Source organism: Schistocerca gregaria, chromosome 3, assembly GCF_023897955.1.
Source record: "Schistocerca gregaria isolate iqSchGreg1 chromosome 3, iqSchGreg1.2, whole genome shotgun sequence".
NCBI classification, from domain to species: domain Eukaryota; kingdom Metazoa; phylum Arthropoda; class Insecta; order Orthoptera; family Acrididae; genus Schistocerca; species Schistocerca gregaria.
This window is the reverse complement of record NC_064922.1, coordinates 576,292,515-576,315,581: the sequence shown is the minus strand read 5'-3', so window position 1 is coordinate 576,315,581 and position 23,067 is coordinate 576,292,515.

Here is a 23,067-nt window from a genome sequence, read left to right as displayed (position 1 = left end):
TGCTTCAGATACTTCTAGTGTATGGCTTAGTCCATCTCCCACTAATTTGGGACAAGCAGGGGTGTTCCGGTTAGGTGTCAGGAGGTTCTCCAATATCCTGATTACCTAAAGCGATCATTAACTGACTCATATGTGCGTTGATACAATTTCGGCTGACTGATTCTGGATAAGGAAGCTCACTATGAAAATCACACAGTGTTATTGGTCACTAAAAGTGAGTTAGAATTTTAGAATTCCCGTGCTGTGCCTCTTTGCTGGGGGCCCAGAAGTTCTTTACAAGATCGCAGAACCGCAATCCCTAGTTTAAAATTGGGCAGTTCCTTCTGGTGCACGAAACGACTCCCTTGTAGCATCCCAGTTTTGCTTTATTGCTTTAGGACCGGCGTGGCTAGGAATTTGGATCACGAGCGACGCCCTGACATCATCGCCATAGCGCTCAGGCTGCCTGTACACTACCCCGTACTGATAGCATGTCAGGCTGTCTGAGCGTGGGAAGGGGGAAGATGGGGAAACAGTGAATGCGGCGCATTTAAATGGCAGTGCCGTCACCGTTCATATGCCTTGGTCTTGTTTTTCACTTTATTATTATCTCTCATAATTTGCAATGTCTTCATAGTCGGTATAATGCTACTCATTGCCCCCCCCCCAAACCCCACCCCCACCCCCACCCCCACCCCTGCCCCCTTGCAGAAGGACGTCCACTGGACAACTAACAAGTGAGTGAAGATGTTACCAAACAGTGTCTCTCATCAACATCACAAAAGTATCAACAACAAAAAGTCACTATTTTTATTTGTTGTGGGCTCTCTGAAGACGTAATATAACTTTTATCTAGTGCAAACAGTCGGCATACGGACAGAAGTAGACAATTTCAGTGATTTTCGGACATATGTTGCCATGGAACTGTGATTAAATTTGTTTCTTAATCGAAAAAAGGATTTTATACATGAATGTAGATGGAAATATTGTTGAACATTTGCTAAAATGTAGATGTTCCGGACAGTCTTACCGTAACGTGATTGATCTTTAAGATGAGAATTACACTGCAGATCAACGAGTTTGCAGGCCGGAGTGGCCGAGCGGTTCTAGGCGCTACAGTCTGCAACCTCCCGACCGCTACGGTCGCAGGTTCGAAACCTACCTCGGGAATGGATGTGCGTGATGCTCTTAGGTTAGTTATGTTAAAGTAGTTCTAAGTTCTAGGGGACTGATGACCTCAGAAGTTAATTCCCATAGTGCTCAGAGCCATTTGAACCATTTTTTTCAGCGAGTTACATCTGCACATGCACATGGGCACTTTCCATTTAATCGGCAGATAACCTCGAAAACAGTTCGAAAACATGTTTCACAATAGCAATTTACTCAAAATGTTTAGAAACCTCTCCTTGTAATTCTTCAAAAGTCGTGTTTTCTTTTATGGCAGCGAGCTTACGTTATACGGCTTTACCAGGGTTTTGTACGTTCTACAATGTGATATTTTTAAACGCATCTGCATCAAATCAGTAGAGAGGTGTTTCTCACCTTGCGACATTATACTATGGGCAGCCTGTTGTCCCGCCTACATTAAGTGAGAGATCTGCAGTCCATTTCAAATGCTCTAATTTTTGTTCCTGCACCTTTTATTCCTAGACACATTCAGTTATATCGGGTTTTAAATCTATAGATCGCTTGAAGAATGCCCCTTGGCTTAACCAACTTATTTTGCATATTACATAGTCTCCACACCCTTCGGTCACTTCCATAGAAACCCGTTGCAACTGGCTATGGAACAATGTGTGCGAGTTCAGGAATTTTACTTTTCGCACCACCAATTCCTGCACGTGCTCTTGGCCTCCAAATTTAACACAAAGTTCTTATTGATGTCTTGATATAGAGAACAATGAATCTCCTCTGTCGATCTTCTTAATTATTTGTTCTTTCATTGCAATTAAATCTGTAAATTATATGTACTTGGTATTATGTCGTTTCATAGCAAATTTGCAGTAATTGTCCATTATGCGACTGCATAACAGAAGCTGAGAATTCTTATCCTTCCCTTTGTCATTCCCATTCGTTTTTAAAGGCTGTGATGATATATCGCTATGCTGCTTATTTTTGTGTAAAAAAAAAAAAAACACTGGATCTGTGAACGTCTTTCATACCACGAACGAAGAGCGAAGAGTAAACAGCGCTGACTCCACGATTCTGCCGAACTGGAGAGAGTTGTGCCGAGCTTCGTCTCATCGCAGTATTAACTGCAATGTCACGTTCCGGGAACGGCCGAGGGAAGCACAGAGGGGCTAAGCTTCTGCCCGCATGCTACCCGCATGTACTTACTCCTCGTATTAGGATTGACATGCCGTTGCTGGCCCTGATTTAGAGATATTATCCTCAGGCAAGAGATGGTTAATGGTCCACAGATTAGACAGACTGAATTTACCGGGGAGGCAAACATTATCTTCGCAGAGATGGTCCTGTGCATTTCGTGTACGCTGTATTGAGAGCGACATAGGCCACGAAATTGTCTGATTCCACTTAGCCTGGGACTGGGCGTGGAAAATAATGAAGGCTGAGTTTGAATTCCAGATGAAGCTTGTGGGTAATACTGTGTGGTCATGACATGAGACAGGACACTGGTCAAAGACAACTTCTTAAACTCCCGATCCAAGAACCGTGGCGAATTTCACTAACCAGAAGCTTCGGAGACCTGACACAGATAAAATAGAGATTAAATGCGAACTAGTAACGTAGTATATCGGTTGGCGTCTTTGACTACTAATTAACACATTTTGCGCCTCGGGTTAAAACCTCATCAATGTCTAGGTTTTGAATGAAAATCACCAGCAATGGCGGGCGAAGACTTCCTACGTAAGAAGCGTTCCCTCTCTGTCAAAGGCCTTGCGAAAGAAGGCAGGGAAGTGGAAAGAGATTCATCATACTCTCTAGTCCTTGGGGTGGGAAATCACCACTACAAGATGGACAAAGCAGCAATGATCAGAGGCATGAGGAGAGAGAAGGTAGTGGAAACCACTGCATCAAAGACACACGCTGAGTATCCACACGGCATGTGGCCTGTATTTGGAAAAGCGTCATGATGAGGTCTTCATTGGCAAGATTACGCACTAGTTCGCCATTCAAATCTCTTGGAGGGGGCTGTTTAGGACGAGGTGAACATGAGAAAGAGATTGAATAACAAACGAAAGGAGAACATTCTAAGAGGCAGGGCATGGAGTGTCAGAATTTGAAAGTGGTAAGGAGGCTAGAAAATCTGAAAAGGGAAAGTTAAGGCTCAGTCTAAATATAGCGGGGAGAAGTGAAGTGAAGTGAAATTGAAAGAAGACGGGATTTGTGGTGAGATGACTGTAGGGTAACACCAAACTCTGCTGAAAATGTTATAAAGGCAGTTGTATGCGTTATGAATAGGAAGGTAGGGCGGAGAGGGAGCTACTGTGAACAGTTCAATAATAATATTGTTCTTCTCAGAATCGACAGCAGACACTGCAGACAACAATATTTCTCTACACATGCCGACGTCGCTATTGGAGAATGTAGGAATACAGAAAGTATATGAGGGTATTATACCGGTAATTCGGTACGTAAAGTGAGATGAAAATCTAGTAAATTTGGGGGACTGGGATCCGGTTGTAGGAAGAAGGACTAGAAGTAAGGGTTGCGGGAGATTATTAGGCTGGTACTAGGAATGAGGGATGAGAAAGACTGAGTTCTGCAATAAATTTCTGCTAGTAATAGCGAATACTCAGATCAAGTATCACAAAAGACCGGAAGAAAAGGGAAAATTCCATTTAGGCAACTGCACGATCAGAGGCTCCGAAATCAGATATTGGATTGAAGGATATTCTCAGGAGCAGATATAGTCTCCTATCCCAGTGAAGTAATAGTGGGGAGTAGAATTTCCTGGCGGACAACATCTAACCATTCAGAAGACACGACTCAATAAAAAAGTAACGCCAGTGATTCCTGATCTATTGGGTAGCAACCACACAAACTGCATGCGGTAGAGTTCCTAGGTGTCCAATGAAAATCTAGTTCATCAGGTGCTCTGCCCGACTGGAGCTAAGTTCACCCAACAGGGTGCTGGTGTTGGGCTTAGCTATCATACACTCCTCAATTTGGTCAACAAATCTCGTAACATTTCCATTTAACGTGTGCCTCACACTGCTCACTCTGGCCAGCAAATCTCGAGACATCTCCTTCTAAGTTATGCCAGGTAAGATCTTTAATTGTCATGATCCTTTTGAATACTTACAACTGCTCCCCGCACAGAGAATGATGGAAGTACCTGAGGGGAAGTCAATTCTATGGAGAGATATCTTTTATCTTTGCTATCACAACGGGCTGGATGGCAGGCATCCCTCTATATAGTGTTCTTTGCTTACTTTCAGTTGTTTGTTTTATGCCATACAGCTGAGGCTCAGTAATTTCTACGGGAATCTCCCTGAGAACGTATCAACTGAAGATATAAAGTCTGTATATGACTCAGAGATCATTTTCTTTTTCTTGTGTACACTAATGATCTCTCATCAGTTACACGGCCAGAGGCAGAGTTCGTTTTGTTTACAGTTGACACAAGTATTGCAATAAACAGTATGTCGAGTGTAGTTCTAAAAAGATTTGCTAATGATATTTTCATGGATATTAGTAGATGGTTTATAGCCAACTCATTGACATGAAACTTCAAAAAAAAAAAGTCTCTATATGCAATTCAGAAACTGTAAGATGTTTCCACCCAGCATATGCATAAAGTATGAAGAAGAACAGATAGAAGAGGTTGACAGTCTTAAATTCCTAGGATTACAACTTGATAATAAATTCAGTTGGGAGGAGCACTTGCAATTAGTGTTAGCTGACATAGACGACATAAAAATGAAAAAGCTTGCATACTTTGCCTACTTTCATTCCGGCACAACTTGACCAGAAGAAGGGATCGGTTGGTAGGACATGTTCTGAGGCATCAAGGGATCACCAATTTAGTATTGGAGGGCAGCGTGGAGGGTAAAAATCGTAGAGGGAGACCAAGAATGACTACACTAAGCAGATTCAGAAGGATGTAGGTTGCAGTAGGTACTGGGAGATGAAGAAGCTTGCACAGGATAGAGTAGCATGGAGAGCTGCATCAAACCAGTTTCAGGACTGAAGACCACAACAACAATGTCATATGGTATACTTTGGGGTAACTCTTAAAGTCAAACAAGTTATCAGAATCCAAAAGCATTTAATACGTATTATTTGTGGATTAATTTCATGGACATCATGTAGAAACCTGTTCAAAGAACTGGGTATACTAATTACTGCCACTCAGTATATTTACTCAATAAAATTTTATGACATATCTCATTTTTCCAACAAACTGCTCAGTTCATACATACAATACCAGGAACAAAAATGATCTGCAGAAGAACTTAAAAACACTTTAGTTCAAAATGAGGTCCACTACTCAGGAACATTCATCTTCAATAATTTGCCAGCAAACATAAAAAATTTAGTTACAAATAAAGATCAATCTAAAAAGAGCTTGAAAGACTTACTAGTGGCCAACTCCTACTCCACTGACAAATTTTTTAATAGAAACAAATGATGTATTGTATATACTCACACTATTAGTATTGTTACTCAGCTTACAAAAAAAAAATTGACATGTTCCACATCTACGAGGGTCCCCTCAGCGTGAATCTATGGAACGAAAAACTAATCTAATCTAATCTAATCTAAAAAATCTAATCTGAGCACTTTTATTTTCACAAGTCCGTCTTGATCACATAGATTTCTTTAGACTTTCTGACCGGTTTCGGCTTATCTCCATGTTCAGATCGTTAAAATATTCTGATGCAAATCATCGTCAAGTTAAACATGTGCATCACATGTTTGAGTTGACCATGATTTGTATCATATTATGTTAACGAGAACTGTTTCTGCACGAATCGGCACTTCAATTTGTGGAGGACTCATCCTCGTTGTCCTTGTGCTATAACACGCGACTGAGAGCTTCATGGTTCTCCATCCCTTTTAAATGTTGCACTTCAGAACAGAAGGGTACGGTCCTAATAGATCACATGGTTATTCTCCGCATCTTACAGGGGCACAACAACGCCATATCAACGCCTGGTTATCTATTTCTAATCGAAATGAGCTTTTCTTGTTTTAATGAAATTTCCGTCATTTGACTTCATTTATTGTACACAATCGTGATTTCTGCTTTGTAGCCATTCTCAGGTGCGTACTGAAAAGTTAAAATATGTCTGACACATTTTTCGCGCTATAAACCACTTGTCGTAATGCAGAACAGGATAACTGGTGTATAAGGCCAGAAATCTGTATTTCCGATGATATGTCGCACGCAGGTGAAACATAGTATAAGATTTCAATATGTATTTGAGAATGGCTACAAAGCCAAAATCACGATTGTGTGCAATAAATGAATAATTAACATTTAAATGGCATAAATATCTTTGAAAATTCTATATGACTGTGATCCCTCGCGAAAGAAAGGAACAAGTTGTGCCCAAAGTAAAACATAAATCGCCCCACACCAAACAGGTCTGCAAGCACCACTAACTCATTTGCAGCGTATCCACTCTCTGCGGCTACCTGAATGCGTGTCTGATGCGCCTTCTCTCCCCTAAACTTCCTTGGAGAAGTACGGTAGCTACAACAGAATTACACGTGTCCATGTGCTGGAATAATTCGCCGTCTAAATTAGGCAATGCTAGGGGATGCACTAGCCGAGACCGTCGTCAAAGCTTCAAAGGAGATGCTGAGTGTAACCCCATTGGAATTTTTCCCCCTTCTGTCGCAGGTTATTAAAGGGAGTGGGCAGCTGGGCAGATGTATCAGGAATTTCTCTTACCGATCAACCTGGCAATATCCATACTGTTATTCATCCACGAGAGTAGGTTAATGCCTTGATGCATGCATGACCTACGATAACCCCAGTGGTATGCACTATGTGACCTAAGAACGAAATACTTTTACGAGCCAGGTTAACCTTAGACCGTTTAACTGTCAACCTGGCTACACACAGATGGTGTAGAACTTAACCAAATTTATCTAATTATTCGTTAAAGGTCTTGCAATATACAACCACATCTTCGGATCCGTTATACGTGTACTTATATTTGCGGTCACCTAGTACAGAGTTAGCAGCTGAGACGTTACAGGTGACCCTATAGAAAAGCTAAACAGGACATCTTTATAGTCTAATATATTCAATGCCCTACATGGTAAGGGGCTAAGATTCCTCCATAAGCGGCACTTGGTGGTAGGCCTGGTTAAGGTTGAGTACAATGACCTACTGGGCTCTGGAATACCACGTGAAGCAATTATGTGAATCGAGTAATGGTACTAACTCCAAAATGATTGAAGTCGTGGTGGTTAATGGTGGAACAGTAATCTTTCGCTCTGCGCTGGTGTACCAAAAAGACTGTAAGCGGACACAGTCTTATTTCACGATCATTCGACATGGGTCGATAATTTAATCTTCGGAGGCGACTAGCGACAAGGAGACTGGTGAACCAGAACCTCGTCCGTGAGCTGAATTTTATACTGAATCTTGTCAGTTGCTCTCAGCATGTCTGTCGGTGCCTCTGGATATTGTTCCAAAACCTCCAACAAAGACCTGGACTGCTCTCTGTCCAAATGAGAAACATCAAACGGTGACTACTTTGCCTTAGCAGCACACACCTCACGACAGCACACAAAGAATAGTTCTCACCTGTCCGAAGTGTATGCATCACAGTTTTCTTTTTGAGTCATCGTTCTGCTGACTGGTTTGATGCTGCCCGCCACTAATTCCTTTATTCCTTCCCCATCCTAACTTCCTCACTCGCACCATCGCTCGCACCATACGTCCTCACTTATTTGTTGTATGTATTCAAATCTCTGTTTTCCCCCGTCTCTTCTCTGTACATTTCCTGTAATACATTGGGGCTATTCTCTGGCTATTCTCACGAATGGAGAATTTGTAATGCATCAAAAACATTTTGAGATTTTCTAAGTATATGTGAAGCTCTGGGAAAATCTGTAAAATAATATCGCTACAGAAAATCTTTGAAATCGCTTCGATCATTTACAGGAACCCTGCACAATATTCTACTTCCAAAGCGGCTAGGCAAAATGCTGCCACGGCCATGCCAATATCCTCATTACGCTGTGCCCAGGTCTATTTACATCCATGGATATGACAGAATAATCGACTCACTAGATTGCAAAAATGGTGGGATAAATATCTTCCGAGCTATCTTTTGCGAACCCACTAACTGGTCCGCCTTTATTAAGGGGTTCCATATTTATTCTACTTACTAACTGAACCAGTGACTTACAAAGCTGACGCTTGGTTATCCAACTCCACAACAAATCCACTACTTGTACACTGCTATGCAAAGAAGACAGGCTTATAATTTCGTGCAGCACAGACCAAGGTGGAAAATTCTAGGTAGTCTGAGTACCCTGACTCTACTTACAGATGTCTGACTTGCTAGGGAGCTGAACTCTTCTCCAATCCAACATTTTCCTGTCAGTTCAACAAGATGTTTTCAAGCTGTAATTGAATAATCTTACTACGCACTTCTAAGCTAGAGGACATTTGTTTAAGTTTGCTGTTTACTAAACTGACATTTTCGATCTGATGAGGTAGGTAATTCAGTCGAGATTGGATAGTGAACAACTGGGTTAATGTAGGAACACTCCTTCGTAGGAGATCACTGATGAAACATACACCCACCAGGAAGCTGACACATACAGACCAGGCACCACTTATGTCACCAACCGATTCAGCTGTAACTAAAAGACTGCACCTCAGTGCTCAAAGCAATCGTTGACTTAGCTCAACTTACTGTCTTCTGTCACCACACTCCAAGTAGCTAATTCATATTATTCGTCTTGTTCTTAGTCAGGTATGAGATTACCTTGACTGCTCTCCGATCCATAACTGACCATAGTTTAACAGCTGCCTGCAACTAAAATAAAATACACAGTTCACAGCTAAATTAATTTTTCCTTACCTTTACTCAGGATCAGAAACCTGCCATTCTAATGGAACTAACTTTGCTACCACTTAAGCTTTAAGGAACTGGTAGGATGCGTGGATGCTAGGCCCATAAAAGCATACACAATTTCAACAACTATTTATTAACATCAGAGTCGTTGAATAAACAAATATTTAACACTTGATGTGGAAGATCTTATAGTTCTCGAGAAATAGTCTTGCAAGGAAAAACGTTATTTTTTGTTTCAGTTGGTTACTGTTCTTTTTGTACGACGCACAGAACAAGCTTCATGCCTCATGCCACTATTAAAAAGCAGAAAATCCCAAAATTTTAGAAATGAAGAGAGCCTTTCGGCAAATATATAAATAGTAATTAAAAAGCAATATTGATGGCTAATGGGCTATTAAGTGTGCAGTTGTTGGGCACCACTAAACTTTACTTTACACGCGCACAGAAAGCCTGACTTAATACAGCGGACGTCCACTGATGAGAAGAAAAATAAGTGTAGGTCATAATTCGCTGACAATAGCGAGTTACATGTCAGATACTAAACACTGCCTGACGAAGATACTAGGAATGTCTTGTTTAATTTCTGCATCGAAACCGAATCGCCATCAATGGCCACGTACAGCTAAAACAGTGCCTTAGAGCAGAATAAGCAAACATGGAGTAGCAAATACATGCCGCTAAATGAATTTTACAACGTAGACATTTAAGTAAATCCATTCTGGCGCCAGAGTAATCTGGTAAAACGTCTTGTGGCAACAACCAAATCAAGTTCCTTTAAATAAAATAAATACCTTAATAGTCTATTTTTTCTTTAAAAATTATTAACAATTAACGCCTTTCAACACAGTTACAACAAATAAAAAGTCGTTAAATTAAGTTTTGCCCATTGGGGTAGCAGAGGGAGGCAGAATAATTGATAGGAATAGAAACTGTGGCAAATCATAAAGGCAGGAAACGTATTTGCAGTTGCGAATACAGACAACCATCAGCGGTATAATAGAATGGCGAGAGAGGAAACTTGTGCTGAACTGGGTCTCGAAACCAGATTTCTCGCTTTATGCGAGTGATCGCCTTAACCCGCTTTTTGCAGTGGAACCTCTGCGGTGCACAAAGGGAGAGGTGGTAGGGAAGGGCGTAGGAGTCGCTACCGGGGGCCTAGCCAGGTTCCCTCCGCTGCCCAGTAGTAGCGGTGCAGAGCATATCAATGAGACAAAAGCACCTGTAGCAGGAAACAGAAATCTTGAGGAGGAGAGAGCGTCAATTCGCACACTTAGTGGGACACTGTTGATGCTTATTTTCTTGGAGAAGAAAATTCCACTGACCAGAAATAAATCGGTATATTTTCTTTCTTCAGTCATCAGCCCACCACAAACTACTTTCCCATAGCCATCTTTTCATCTCAGAACTGGACTTGCAACCTACTTCCTCAATTATTAGCCGAATACATTCCAATCTCTTTTTTTCCTCGACAGCTTTTACCCTCTACAGTTTTCTCTAGTGCCGTGGAACTTATTCCATGATGTCTTAACATATGTGTTACCATCCTGTCCGTTCTTCTTGTCAGTGTTTCCCCACACATTCCTTTCCATGCCGATTCTCAGGAGAATCGTGCTCATTCCTTACCTTACCATTCCACTTAATTTTCAACATTCTTCTATAAAGTCAGATCTCAAATGCTTCGATTCTTTTTTTTTTCTAGTTTACCCAAAGTTCATGTTTCACTGCCGCTCTTTTTGCTAGAGCTAATCAGTTTTTGAAGTGCTCCTTGCTCCGGACGTCAAAGATTATTTTCCTCCCTAGACTGCAGAACTCATTAACTTCATCTGCTTCGTGAACACTAATCCTGATGTTAAGTTTCTCCCTGTTCTCATTTCCGTTACTTCTCATAATTTTCATCTCTCATAGATTTACTCTGAATCCATATTTTGTACGTATTAGACTGTTCAATTCCTTCAGCAGATCCTGTAACTCTTCACCACTTTCACCGAGGATAGCAATGTCATCAGAGCATTTTATCATTAATATCCTTTCACCTTCAACCTTTCATTTAATTCCGTCATTTCTTCTACACTGTATAGATTGAACGGTAGGGGTGAAAGGAGTTATCCCTATCTTACACTATCTTTAATCTAATAATTACGTTCTGCGTGTCCCAATCTTATTATTTCCTCTTGGTTCTTGTACTATTATATATTGCCCGTCTTTCCCCATAGCTTATTCCTATTTTTCTCAGAATTCCGAACATGTTGCTCCATTTTACTTTGTCAAACACTTTTCCCAGGTCGACAGATCCTATGAACGTGTTTTGATTTTTCTTCAGCCTTGGTTCCATTATCAACCACAAAGCCAGAATTTCCCGTCTTGTGCCTTTACCTTTTCTAATGGCAAGCTGATCTTCATCTAACACGCCATTAATTTTTCCCCATTCTGCTGTACATTATTCTGGTCAGCATCTGGGACGTGCTAGCTGTGAAGCTGATTGTGTGATAATTCTCGTCTTTGTCGGTTCTTGCAATCTTCGGAATTATATGGATGTCGATTTTCAGAAACTCAGATGGTATATCACCATACCCATACGCTCTACACACCAACATGAACCGTCGTTTTCTTGTCACTTTCCCAAAATATTTAGAAGTTCTGATGGAATGTTATCTATCTCTTCTGCCTTATTCAATCGTAAGTCTTCCAATGCCCTTTTTAATTCTAAAACTGGACCGCCTATCTTTTCTACATCGACTCTTGTTTCTATTCGTATCACGTCATCTGACAAGTCTAGTCCTCATAGATGCCTTCAGTTTACTGTTTCCACTTATCTGCTCTCTTCTCTTCATTCAACATAGGAGTTCCCACTGCACTCTTAATGTTAATACCCTTGCTTTTAATTTCAACGAAGGTGGTTGTGAGTTTCCTGTATGCTGAGTCAGTCCTTCCAGCAATCATTTCTTTTTCGTTTTTTTATTGAGCCATTTCGTTTCAGCTTCCCTGCACGCCGTATTTATTTCATTCCTCAGTGACTTATATTTCTGTATTCCTGCATTTTCATTAATATTTATGTACTTCCATCTTTCCTCGATCACCTGAAGTACTGTTACCCTTTATCTCTTCGCAATTACCTCCCTTGTGCCTACGGTTTCCCATGCGACTTCTGTTGATATTACCCTACACTCATCTGATCAGACATAATTGTCCTCTTTCCATTCCATTTCACTGAGCCCCACTCTATCAAGATTGAGCCTTAGCATTTCGCTTTTCAGATTATCTGGTGCCCCTACCACGTTCAAACTTACGATATTCCTCGCTCCGACTCGTAAGGCATCACACTTTCCTTGGTCTTTCAGTCTTCTTCTCACAGCCACATATTTAGCAGGAAACCTACACTCTTCGATACAAATCAGAAGATTTGATGGTGGCATTTTACACAGGCTGTAGGTAATCAAAATAAGTCTGTAAGTTTAGCAAGGTGTAGTAGCTGCTGGTAAGTTATTAGCGGTACCAGTACCCAGTTGCCTTTGATAGTACCCTTCGATAGATGCAAAGTTTCTCCTAATAGTCAGATCAATAATAATGGCAGCTTCCAGCGTCAGCAAATTCCATTGCCCTAGAGAAGTGCATAACAATTTGCTCAAGATGTATGCGGCCGTTCAGCAAGGCTGCAGGAGAAGGCTCTCTAGATCTTGCACAGACATTGCCAGAAATAGGAGCACAGCACCCCACCGCAGTTTCAGGACACATGCTTCCTCGTTCATTAACAACTTCTTTCAAGCGTTGCAGGAAATGTAAGAATGGTGCATGGTCATGTACAACCGACATGTGGACAGACGCGTGCTCTAAAACACGTTGTTCATCTCTTATTATGCATTAAATCTCGCGAGGGTTGCAGTGCAAAAATCGGATCCTGTTTCAATACGACAAATAGCCAAAGCTGCAAATAGGTTCTTCTCATTACTTGACGATGACTAGTTTCGTTTTTTTTCATTGTCAATTCTCAAATGATTCTCCGAAACAATAGGCGAAAACTACAATTTGTTACATACAGTACCAAACAGCCAACACGTGTTCTACGACAATAATGGGCACTACACATTGAAGTTTGAATACTTTTGGCTCAAGCCCCCACGTGCAATGCACGAAAATACATGTTACACTCAGCTTAATTGAGTGGCCCAGAGAAGTGGTTGATCTCAATGTAGGGCTATGTTTTTCGTGATGGGGTGCCAGCTCACACCTCAATTTTTCAACTGAAATAAAATATAACAAAACAATGCATGCTGGTATTGCGGTGAAATTTTAAATATTGAGTCTCTCACGTTGATTTATAATTTGAACAAGTAGTTTCCTTTTTCTTCAAGATATTTACTAACACTTAAAATGCAGTGTGAGGGACTTACATCAGGGCGGCCGTTAATATCTGATGCTACAAGACTTCACTATAAAATTCATATGTAGCGATCACAGCACTCGACAGTCCGTTGACAAAATACACTCTTGTCTGCTGTCCTAAATCGCCGGCCGAAGTCGCCGAGCGGTTCTAGGCACTACAGTCTGGAACCGCGCGACCGCTGCGGTCGTAGGTTCGAATCCTGCTTCGGGCATGGATGTGTGTCATGTCCTTCGGTTAGTTAGGTTTAAGTAGTTCTAAGTTCTAGGGGACTGATGGCCACAGCAGTTAAGTCCCATAGTGCTCAGAGCCCTTTGAACCATCTTTTTGTCCTAAACCTCTATATTTCGCTCCACGTAATCGCTTTCAAACATGTCTACCAACCCACTACTACTCCGAGATGTGCGGCACGTCCAGCTCCTAGTTACTCCACAAATATGGTCGCCATCTCCACCCTCGAAACGACTGCCTAATGCAAATCAATGTTCGACAAAAATTATTAATATTCTAAAACCATACACAAAACACTTATGATACACTGAGAAATGTGGAAAATTTCTGGGCAATAACAATCTAAAGTCCCATTCTCTGAGCCGCGTGGGATTAGCCGAGCGGTCGAGGCGCTGCGATCATGGACTGTGAGACTGGCCCCGGCGGAGGTTCGAGTCCTCCCTCGGATGTGTGCGTGTGCTTCAGACACATTTGAACATTTCCCATTTTATGAACCTGCCACCGTTTTCTCACAACCAATGTTCTTGTGGTGTGATATTGCCTTTTCCGGATTTTTTGATACTAAACATAAATAAACAAATCAAAATACATACTCATCCACCTCTATAAACTTTACAATGCTACCGCTAGTTTCGTCTTTTTAAATTTATTTGTCAACAAAATTACAATTTCTCTCAGACGAATCCCATATTCGGACCTTTCAATCAAAATAGGTACAAGTTTAATAAATGGGCTATGATTGCTCGATGCAGCTCTACTAGCAGCGTCCTAGGCACTTTTTTCATATTAATCGGCCAAAGATATTACCTTTTGAACTTTCATAAATGTACAGTTTTTAAGAGAATCACTTTTAAAATTATATATATTTTTGCGGCTCGTCTAGTTAACTTAGCTTTACATTTTTTTTTTTTCACAGGAGTGCCAAACAGAACGTTCGTCTCACTCATAGTTTTTGTTTTTGTCAACTTTTCTCTGCCATATAAATTTCTCCAAGCGTGCAAACAGCGCCACTTACGCCCCTGTTTAGCGTCCGCTCGGATTTTTCCTGGGCCTCGTAACGCTAGCCGCTCACCACGGCCCCATAGCTACCGACAGCCACGTGCTCTGCGGCTGGAAAATGCCGCTCTAATATCACGCCACAGATTGAACGCTCACAATCGTGAAGTCCAATGTCTGACACATAAAAATACGTACCATCCGATCACAATAAATATTACTCCACACAGGAAAAATAATGACAATATTTATCCATAAGAGTACAACACAATTGATCATGAAACTGGATACAAGCAGAAACTGGCAGCCAAACTCAGCAACGAGATGGTAGCTTTGAAAGTTTACGGCCCATTTCCTTCACCGTCCTTTCCTCATTCGACGGGACCGATAACCTTCCTGTTTGGTCCCCTCCCCCAAATGAAGCAACCAAACTAACCACAGACATCTTGCTTAAACTTTTTCTGCAGGTGGCGCTCCTTTCGGACATTTAGGGAAGTATTTTTTGCACACCATAGTCATCACCAGTGCAACGAAATAATGTCTACAGGAGTGTGTAAGCCACATCTGTACGGAATTGTACATCATTTCTTCATGCAGACTTTCTTAAAGTGAAACAGGAAACTCATTTTATAAACACGGCAACACATATAGCGCCACACTCGGTGTTCACAAGGGAAAATCCCCATCACACCCCCTCATATTTAGTGGTAAATGGCTCATTGGATAGCAAATCAAGCATGAGAGCAGAAAGAAGATGTACTGAACCGTGGAAAAAAAAGAAGCTAAATACAAACATGAACGGTCCAAGATCAATATATGCAACATTTAGCTACTTTCAGTGACCGTGACGTGGTGGTTAGAAGGTCACCGCGTTAGACTGTCTAAGGCGATATCCGGGTTCTAATCACCACCGGCCAAATTATTTTCACAAAATTATAAAGTCTCCGTCCCGTACTTGACGTTTCTGTTCGCTGTATAGTAATACGCGTCTGTGTCGTGATGTAACGTCCGCTTGCAACAGCGACTTGTAACGAAGGGACCTCCAGACTTATGTATCTTCTATTTGTTCTACACAAGCACCACTCGATAGGCCTCTTGCGTTCCGTTTTAGTGGTTTTTCCTCTTGAATTCCTTCGTTGTAACATAATTCATATCAGTCTATTTGTTGCTTTGATTTCTGTGAGGGGCCTATGTGGCATCTCATATGCTGTTAGTATTCATCAGACTTACTCGAGACGGTAATATATTCTCACCACATGACTCATATTTTGTAACCGATGTATAATATAACTGCCAAGACTACAGAAGAACAGACACGTCAACAACAGGATGGACACTTAGCAGATTTCTGAAATAACTAGCGCACGTGGAAGATTTGAACATGAGACTCCCAATTCGCAGTCCATGACCGTGGCCACACAATATCACGCGGGGGTTCTTGCAACTACACTCCTGGAAATTGAAATAAGAACACCGTGAATTCATTGTCCCAGGAAGGGGAAACTTTATTGACACATTCCTGGGGTCAGATACATCACACGATCACACTGACAGAACCACAGGCACATAGACACAGGCAACAGAGCATGCACAATGTCGGCACTAGTACAGTGTATATCCACCTTTCGCAGCAATGCAGGCTGCTATTCTCGCATGGAGACGATCGTAGAGATGCTGGATGTAGTCCTGTGGAACGGCTTGCTATGCCATTTCCACCTGGCGCCTCAGTTGGACCAGCGTTCGTGCTGGACGTGCAGACCGCGTGAGACGACACTTCATCCAGTCCCAAACATGCTCAATGGGGGACAGATCCTGAGATCTTGCTGGCCAGGGTATTTGACTTACACCTTCTAGAGCACGTAGGCTGGCACGGGATACATGCGGACGTGCATTGTCCTGTTGGAACAGCAAGTTCCCTTGCCGGTCTAGGAATGGTAGAACGATGGGTTCGATGAGGGTTTGGATGTACCGTGCACTATTCAGTGTCCCCTCGACGATCACCAGAGGTATATGGCCAGTGTAGGAGATCGCTCCCCACACCACGATGCCGGGTGTTGTCCCTGTGTGCCTCGGTCTTATGCAGTCCTGATTGTGGCGCTCACCTGCACGGCGCCAAACACGCATACGACCATCATTGGCACCAAGGCAGAAGCGACTCTCATCGCTGAAGACGACACGTCTCCATTCGTCCCTCCATTCACGTCTGTCGCGACACCACTGGAGGCGGGCTGCACGATGTTGGGGCGTGAGCGGAAGACGGCCTAACGGTGTGCGGGACCGTAGCCCAGCTTCATGGTGACGGTTGCGAATGGTCCTCGCCGATACCCCAGGAGCAACAGTGTCCCTAATTTGCTGGGAAGTGGCGGTGCGGTCCCCTACGGCACTGCGTAGGATCCTACGGTCTTGGCGTGCATCCGTGCGTCGCTGCGGTCCGGTCCCAGGTCGACGGGCACGTGCACCTGCCGCCGACCACTGGCGACAACATCGATGTACTGTGGAGACCTCACGCCCCACGTGTTGAGCAATTCGGCGGTACGTCCACCCGGCCTCCCGCATGCCCACTATACGCCCTCGCTCAAAGTCCGTCAACTGCACATACGGTTCACGTCCACGCTGTCGCGGCATTCTACCAGTGTTAAAGACTGCGATGGAGCGCCGTATGCCACGACAAACTGGCTGACACTGACGGCGGCGGTGCACAAATGCTGCGCAGCTAGCGCCATTCGACGGCTAACACCGCGGTTCCTGGTGTGTCCGCTGTGCCGTGCGTGTGATCATTGCTTGTACAGCCCTTTCGGAGTGTCCGGAGCAAGTATGATTGGTCTGACACACCGGTGTCAATGTGTTCTTTTTTCCATTTCCAGGAGTGTAATTCGATATGGCACATCTTGTGCTTGGACCTTCCACTGTTTCTACTTTGCTTCTTTTTTCACAGTACAGTATAACTTCTTCTTTTCGTGCTTGATCCGTGCAGTTTTTGACGGGTGTTCCACTGGTCTATATTTTACCGTTAAATGTGAGTGGGGGGGGGGGGGGGGGAGCTTAAGGTGGGGGTTCCCATTGTCAGAAACACTACATGAGACATAGCTTTGGAACAAGCTTAGGCCATAACAGACAACTAATCTACAACAAAAGAGTATAACAAAACCAATTTTATCTTTCCTTAATAAAAACGTCAAATTTAAAAATGAAGATCACAAATTACAAATATTGTAAATCTAAAACTTCGTAATAAGGAACACATCATATATATATTTTTTTCTTTTTGCCACCATATATCATAAGGGAGGATACCACCCCAGGTACCCACGAGCTACGACAATAGAATGGAAGAGAACAGACTGACAGGAACAATCAAAATAATTAGCTGACATATTGCAGCAGAAAATAATCCTCGTTATCTCATTGCCAGGCACCACAAACTCTGCCCTCGTAGTTCGTTAGGAATGTGATTTCCCCATAAAGAGTATCAGAGACACTGGTGAACTAAAAGAAATTTAAATCATCGACTAACTAACAATTATATTTAATTTATTTATACTAATTAGCTTGTAGTAGAGCAGCAATCAGTTACCACAGAAAATCATGCATATGATATGGAAAAGTAGCAATCCTTGAGAGTTTCCGCATCCTTGAAGAATCAGCATAAAACAATCCAGGCCCTAATCAGAATGGCGAGCGATCGAGGCTATGGCCCCAGGCAGTCTCACCAGGTTCGATGCAAACCTCTGATACATGATGCGAAATGTACATCAGATAGTAGTATTTACAGTCAATGGAACAGCGCTGTCCTCAGGAAGCTCCGCAGCTACCGCCTGTGACCGTTCTTCTGATTAATTTGTGACGTTCCTCCTCTTCCTCCGATCTCTTTTTCTCTGCCTCTTGTCACTTTTTTTTCTGCCTCTTGCCTCTACCTGTGTGTCTCTTGCATGAACTGTATGAGAGTCTCAAACTGAGATCCACTGCTAACACCTCCAGGACTAGATGAACGAGATTGCATCATTCTGTGACGTTTCGTTCGTGATTCTGGTCTGACAGTCTCACTGATGGTGCTTCTTGTACCAGCAGTGCCTCCATTTCGTTCTGCTGCGGTCTCCAGTTCACTTTCGTCACCTGACTGGGACATGTCGTCATACTGCAAGTTCTATGTTCGATATTTCCACCCAGTCTGCAACCACATTTACCTGAGAATCCCGTATAATATCTGCCTGGTGACTGATAATAATCTGACGTCGATCCATGGTTAACAAAACACAATGAATTCCGATACTCTGGAGCAAACGTGCCGATTCTGACCCAAACGAATTAAAACACTACATATTCCTAGGCCACACAGATTCTAATCTAAACTATGCTCTCGTGAGCTACTATTTCCTTTTCCTGAGAAAAATTCAATTGACAGCATGCTTGTTTATGTTCAAGAACGAAAATCTCAATCTATCCTAACAAATCAGCCCAACGCCGTTTTCCATCAAAAAAGAAAAACAATCAAGTAACGTAGAAGTCACAACCACAACACGAAAATACACAAATACAATACCTAAGTATTAGTACTATGTCTAGGCGCCAGCAACGTGAATCTACTCAACCCAGTGCTCCACATTATTCATGGGAAACAGAAACTTCACTTGGCAGCACCATCTACTTTCTGACGGTCCTAGAAGGTGCCATTGTAAGGTGGCGTGGTCTCCTGGCCTTCATTTCTCACATATTCCGACCTCACCATCGTATTCTGCGTATCAAGACGTTTAATTACAGACCAAACTCGATAGAGTAGAGTCAAGTTAGCATATTTCCATTTACCCGATATGCAAATCTAATAAATAAGTCACAAGTGCACACCGAGATTAAAATGTAGAGGTTGGAGTACACAAACATTAAAGACACGACGGCCACAGGAATTTGTGTTCTGCGGACACAACCAGCCCGCTGGAAAGTCCGTAAGGAGGGTGACTTATGACGTAGATGCGCTGGCCGGCCGACTGCCCAGGGACCAAAATAGTTTTTGCCAGAGAAAGGGGATAATGGCCTGCGTGTTCACCTTAAAAGCAAAACCCGCTGTATTGTTTTGGAAAGCACCAGCATACGCATTTTTTGACGGACCTAGTGCGCAGTAACTAATGAGGAGGTATTGAATAGGATTGGGGAGAAGAGAAGTTTGTGGCACAACTTGACTAGAAGAAGGGATCGGTTGGTAGGACATGTTTTGAGGCATCAAGGGATCACAAATTTAGCATTGGAGGGCAGCGTGGAGGGTAAAAATCGTAGAGGGAGACCGAGAGATCAGTACACTAAGCAGATTCAGAAGGATGTAGGTTGCAGTAGGTACTGGGAGATGAAGCAGCTTGCACAGGATAGAGTAGCATGGAGAGCTGCATCAAACCAGTCTCAGGACTGAAGACAACAACAACAACAACAGTGCGCAGTTTGAGTTCTCACAGGTGGACAGCAAACGCCTAACGCAGATGCTTTTTATTTCCGAATTGGTAGGCTTAAACGGAGCGCCATTCTCCCATTTGTAAGAGTAACGCTCATTGGCGGACTATTTCTGATGCAATGAGACGAAGGAGTGAGGGAAAGACAGTGGATGATACACGCTTTCCCTTTTTGTGTGGAGAGTGGTGGTTCTGATGGCGCTCTTGAAGCGGGAACACCTTGCAGCAGCTAGTGCGCTCGTGCGTGTACTCAGAGAGTGAAGAACAAAGTCTCTACTCACACTGCACTGAGAGAGCACCTCTGTCGCTAGCGTATCGGAGTGATACTCTATATTGAGTCGCTCACGATTAAAGGTTTGTTTACTGTGTTGGCTGCGCCAATTAATCTATGGTGTGAACACAGAGTATTAGTTAGCGGCTGTGAGCGAACATTGAGTGGCAACGCAGTGTGTAAGTAGGCTGTTTAGGTTTTTTATATTGGTAACGCCACGTAGCGCTCTGTATGAAAATCACTGGCTGTGCCGTGTGCAGTCTGTGGCTGGTTTGCATTGTTGTCTGCCATTGTAGTGTTGGGCTGTTGGCTGTTAACAGCGCGTAGCGTTGCGCAGTTGGAGATGAGCCGCCAGCAGTGGTGGATGTGGGGAGAGAGATGCCGGAGTTTTGAAATTTGTAAGACTGGATGTCATGAAGTTCTATATACATTATGACTATTAAGGTAAATACATTGTTTGTTCTCTATTAAAATCTTTCATTCGCTAACTATGCCTATCAGTAGTTAGTGCCTTCCGTAGTTTGAATCTTTTAGTTAGTTGGCAGTAGTGGCGCTCGCTGTATTGCAGTAGTTCCAGTAACGAAGATTTTTGGTGAGGTAAGTGATTTGTGAAAGGTATAGGTTAATGTTAGTCAGGGCCATTCTCTTGGAGGGTTTACTGAAAGTGAGATTGCGTTGCGCTAAAAAAATATAGTGTGTCAGTTTAAGCACAGTTATGTATAATTTTTCTAAGGGGATGTGTCAAGTGGACTGGTTATCTGACCGGTGTGCCATGCCAATAGTTAGTCTAGGGGCAGATAGGAGTTCATCACTTCATCAAGGTGTAGTGAGAGTTCGATTGGCGAAGGCCAATCCTGATAGAAAGACGTTGTTTTGTTATTTTTGAGCGGCGAACCACGCAGGCGGCAGTCGTCGCAGCTCACGGTACTGCGAACTACAGAGTAGATGAGCGCCATCTTTTCTCCACTAGAAATAACATACTTCATTCACGTCACACCATTACATTTCTCACACAACAGCCTCGATCATACTTAGAAAAAATCAATCCGATAATAATTCAAGTTTAGTGGGCTCGGCTCTCAGCCATTCTGCGGAGTAAATATCATTCTTAAAGAAAAGCGATAAAAGAAATTCTCCACACTTCGTATGCAGGGTGGTCCATTGAAAGTGACTGGGCCGAATATCTCACGAAATAAACATGCAACGAAAAAACTAAAAAGAACGAAACTGGTCGAGCTTGAAGGGGGAAACCACATGGCGGTATGGTTGGCCCACTACATGGCGCTGCCATAGGTCAAATGGATATCAACTGTAAATACCGTCTGCACTCCAGCAATGTTGCGTGATACCACATACTTATAGATGGGGCTGTGATAGTCACAAACGTATAACAAAGCGAAAAAAGCCTTCCAACTAAAACATTCATTCTTTTTACGTACTACACGAATATGTAATAAAAAATGGGGGTCCCTATTAAAAAAAAAAAAAGCAGTTGATATCCGTTTGACCTATGGCAGCGCAATCTAGCGGGCCAACCATAGCGCCATCTGTTTCCCCTTTTAAGTTAGATAAGTTTCGTTCATTGTAGTTTTTTCGTTTGATGCTTATTTCGTGACATATTTGGCTCAGTCACGATCATTGGACCACTCTGTATAAATTTCAATTACAGGATTCCTATCCATATGAGATAACCTCCTATTCCGAAATGAACCTAGAAATTTTTGTACCAGTTTATAAATAAAACTTTCACTTGATTTTCTCAGTTTTGGCAATAAATAATATTTTTCGTTCGCTTAATGTTTTTCTCACACTAACTAGCAATACTCCAGTACCCAAGTATCCCATTAGTTATGTAAGAAAATAGAGTACTTTGTGTCTTTTCCTTACAGCAGACGACTCCAGAAGATATTTATTGCTGAAAATTTTCAGGCATTTTTGATACATTAGGAGCTTCTGTCTGACTTTTGTAGTAGTGTGGGGTGGAAATTGCTTCTTGCAGGAGCCAAAGGGTACTTGTCAGGTGAGCCCGTTGCGCAACTCGTCAACATAGGCCCACATATTGACGCCATCAGTTCAAAGTTATGCGCAAGGGACGCCGATTGAATAACTACGCGATCTGACGGACACAGAAGGTGCCATCAATCCGAGATCCTGGCATGAGACGACACAATGAAAGGTAACTTGTTTGGACTATTTAAATGAGTGAGAATTCTGGCAAAATTTAGTGTACTAACAACATTTATTTTTTAAATAAGGCGTACTTTGTACTAACCAAGTTATAGACTTAATACCCTAAACATGTAGTAGGTGATTTAATTCTCCACTTGGTGTATCCTGGTTGGCAAAGACAGTGAGTCCAGTACTCTGTCCCTAAAAATGTGGATATCGCAACTCAATTGATTTGACGCTGAGCAGACTTTGATTGATAAAAGCTACTAAAGTTTTTCCACACAGGTGCAGCTGAAAGCAAGTGGCGATTGAGATTTGTATGCCCTGACCATGCCGGAGCGGCTTTACGTTACCCTGTTCGCTTTGTGCGGCGACGTGACTTGCAGCTGGCGAGATGTGAGCGGCAAAGAAGGTGTGATGTGGAGGCGGCATCTGTGAATTGATCGCGGCCACGAAATGTCAAGGTGGCTCATTGTTCAAAATCGGTTGCCTTCAGAGGCGCTTGACAGCAGGCGAGTAGTAATAATCCTATGCCTCCCTGCAACATACGGAACTTTAGTAAGAAAATTTCTATTAACACAGGCACACACGTCAACT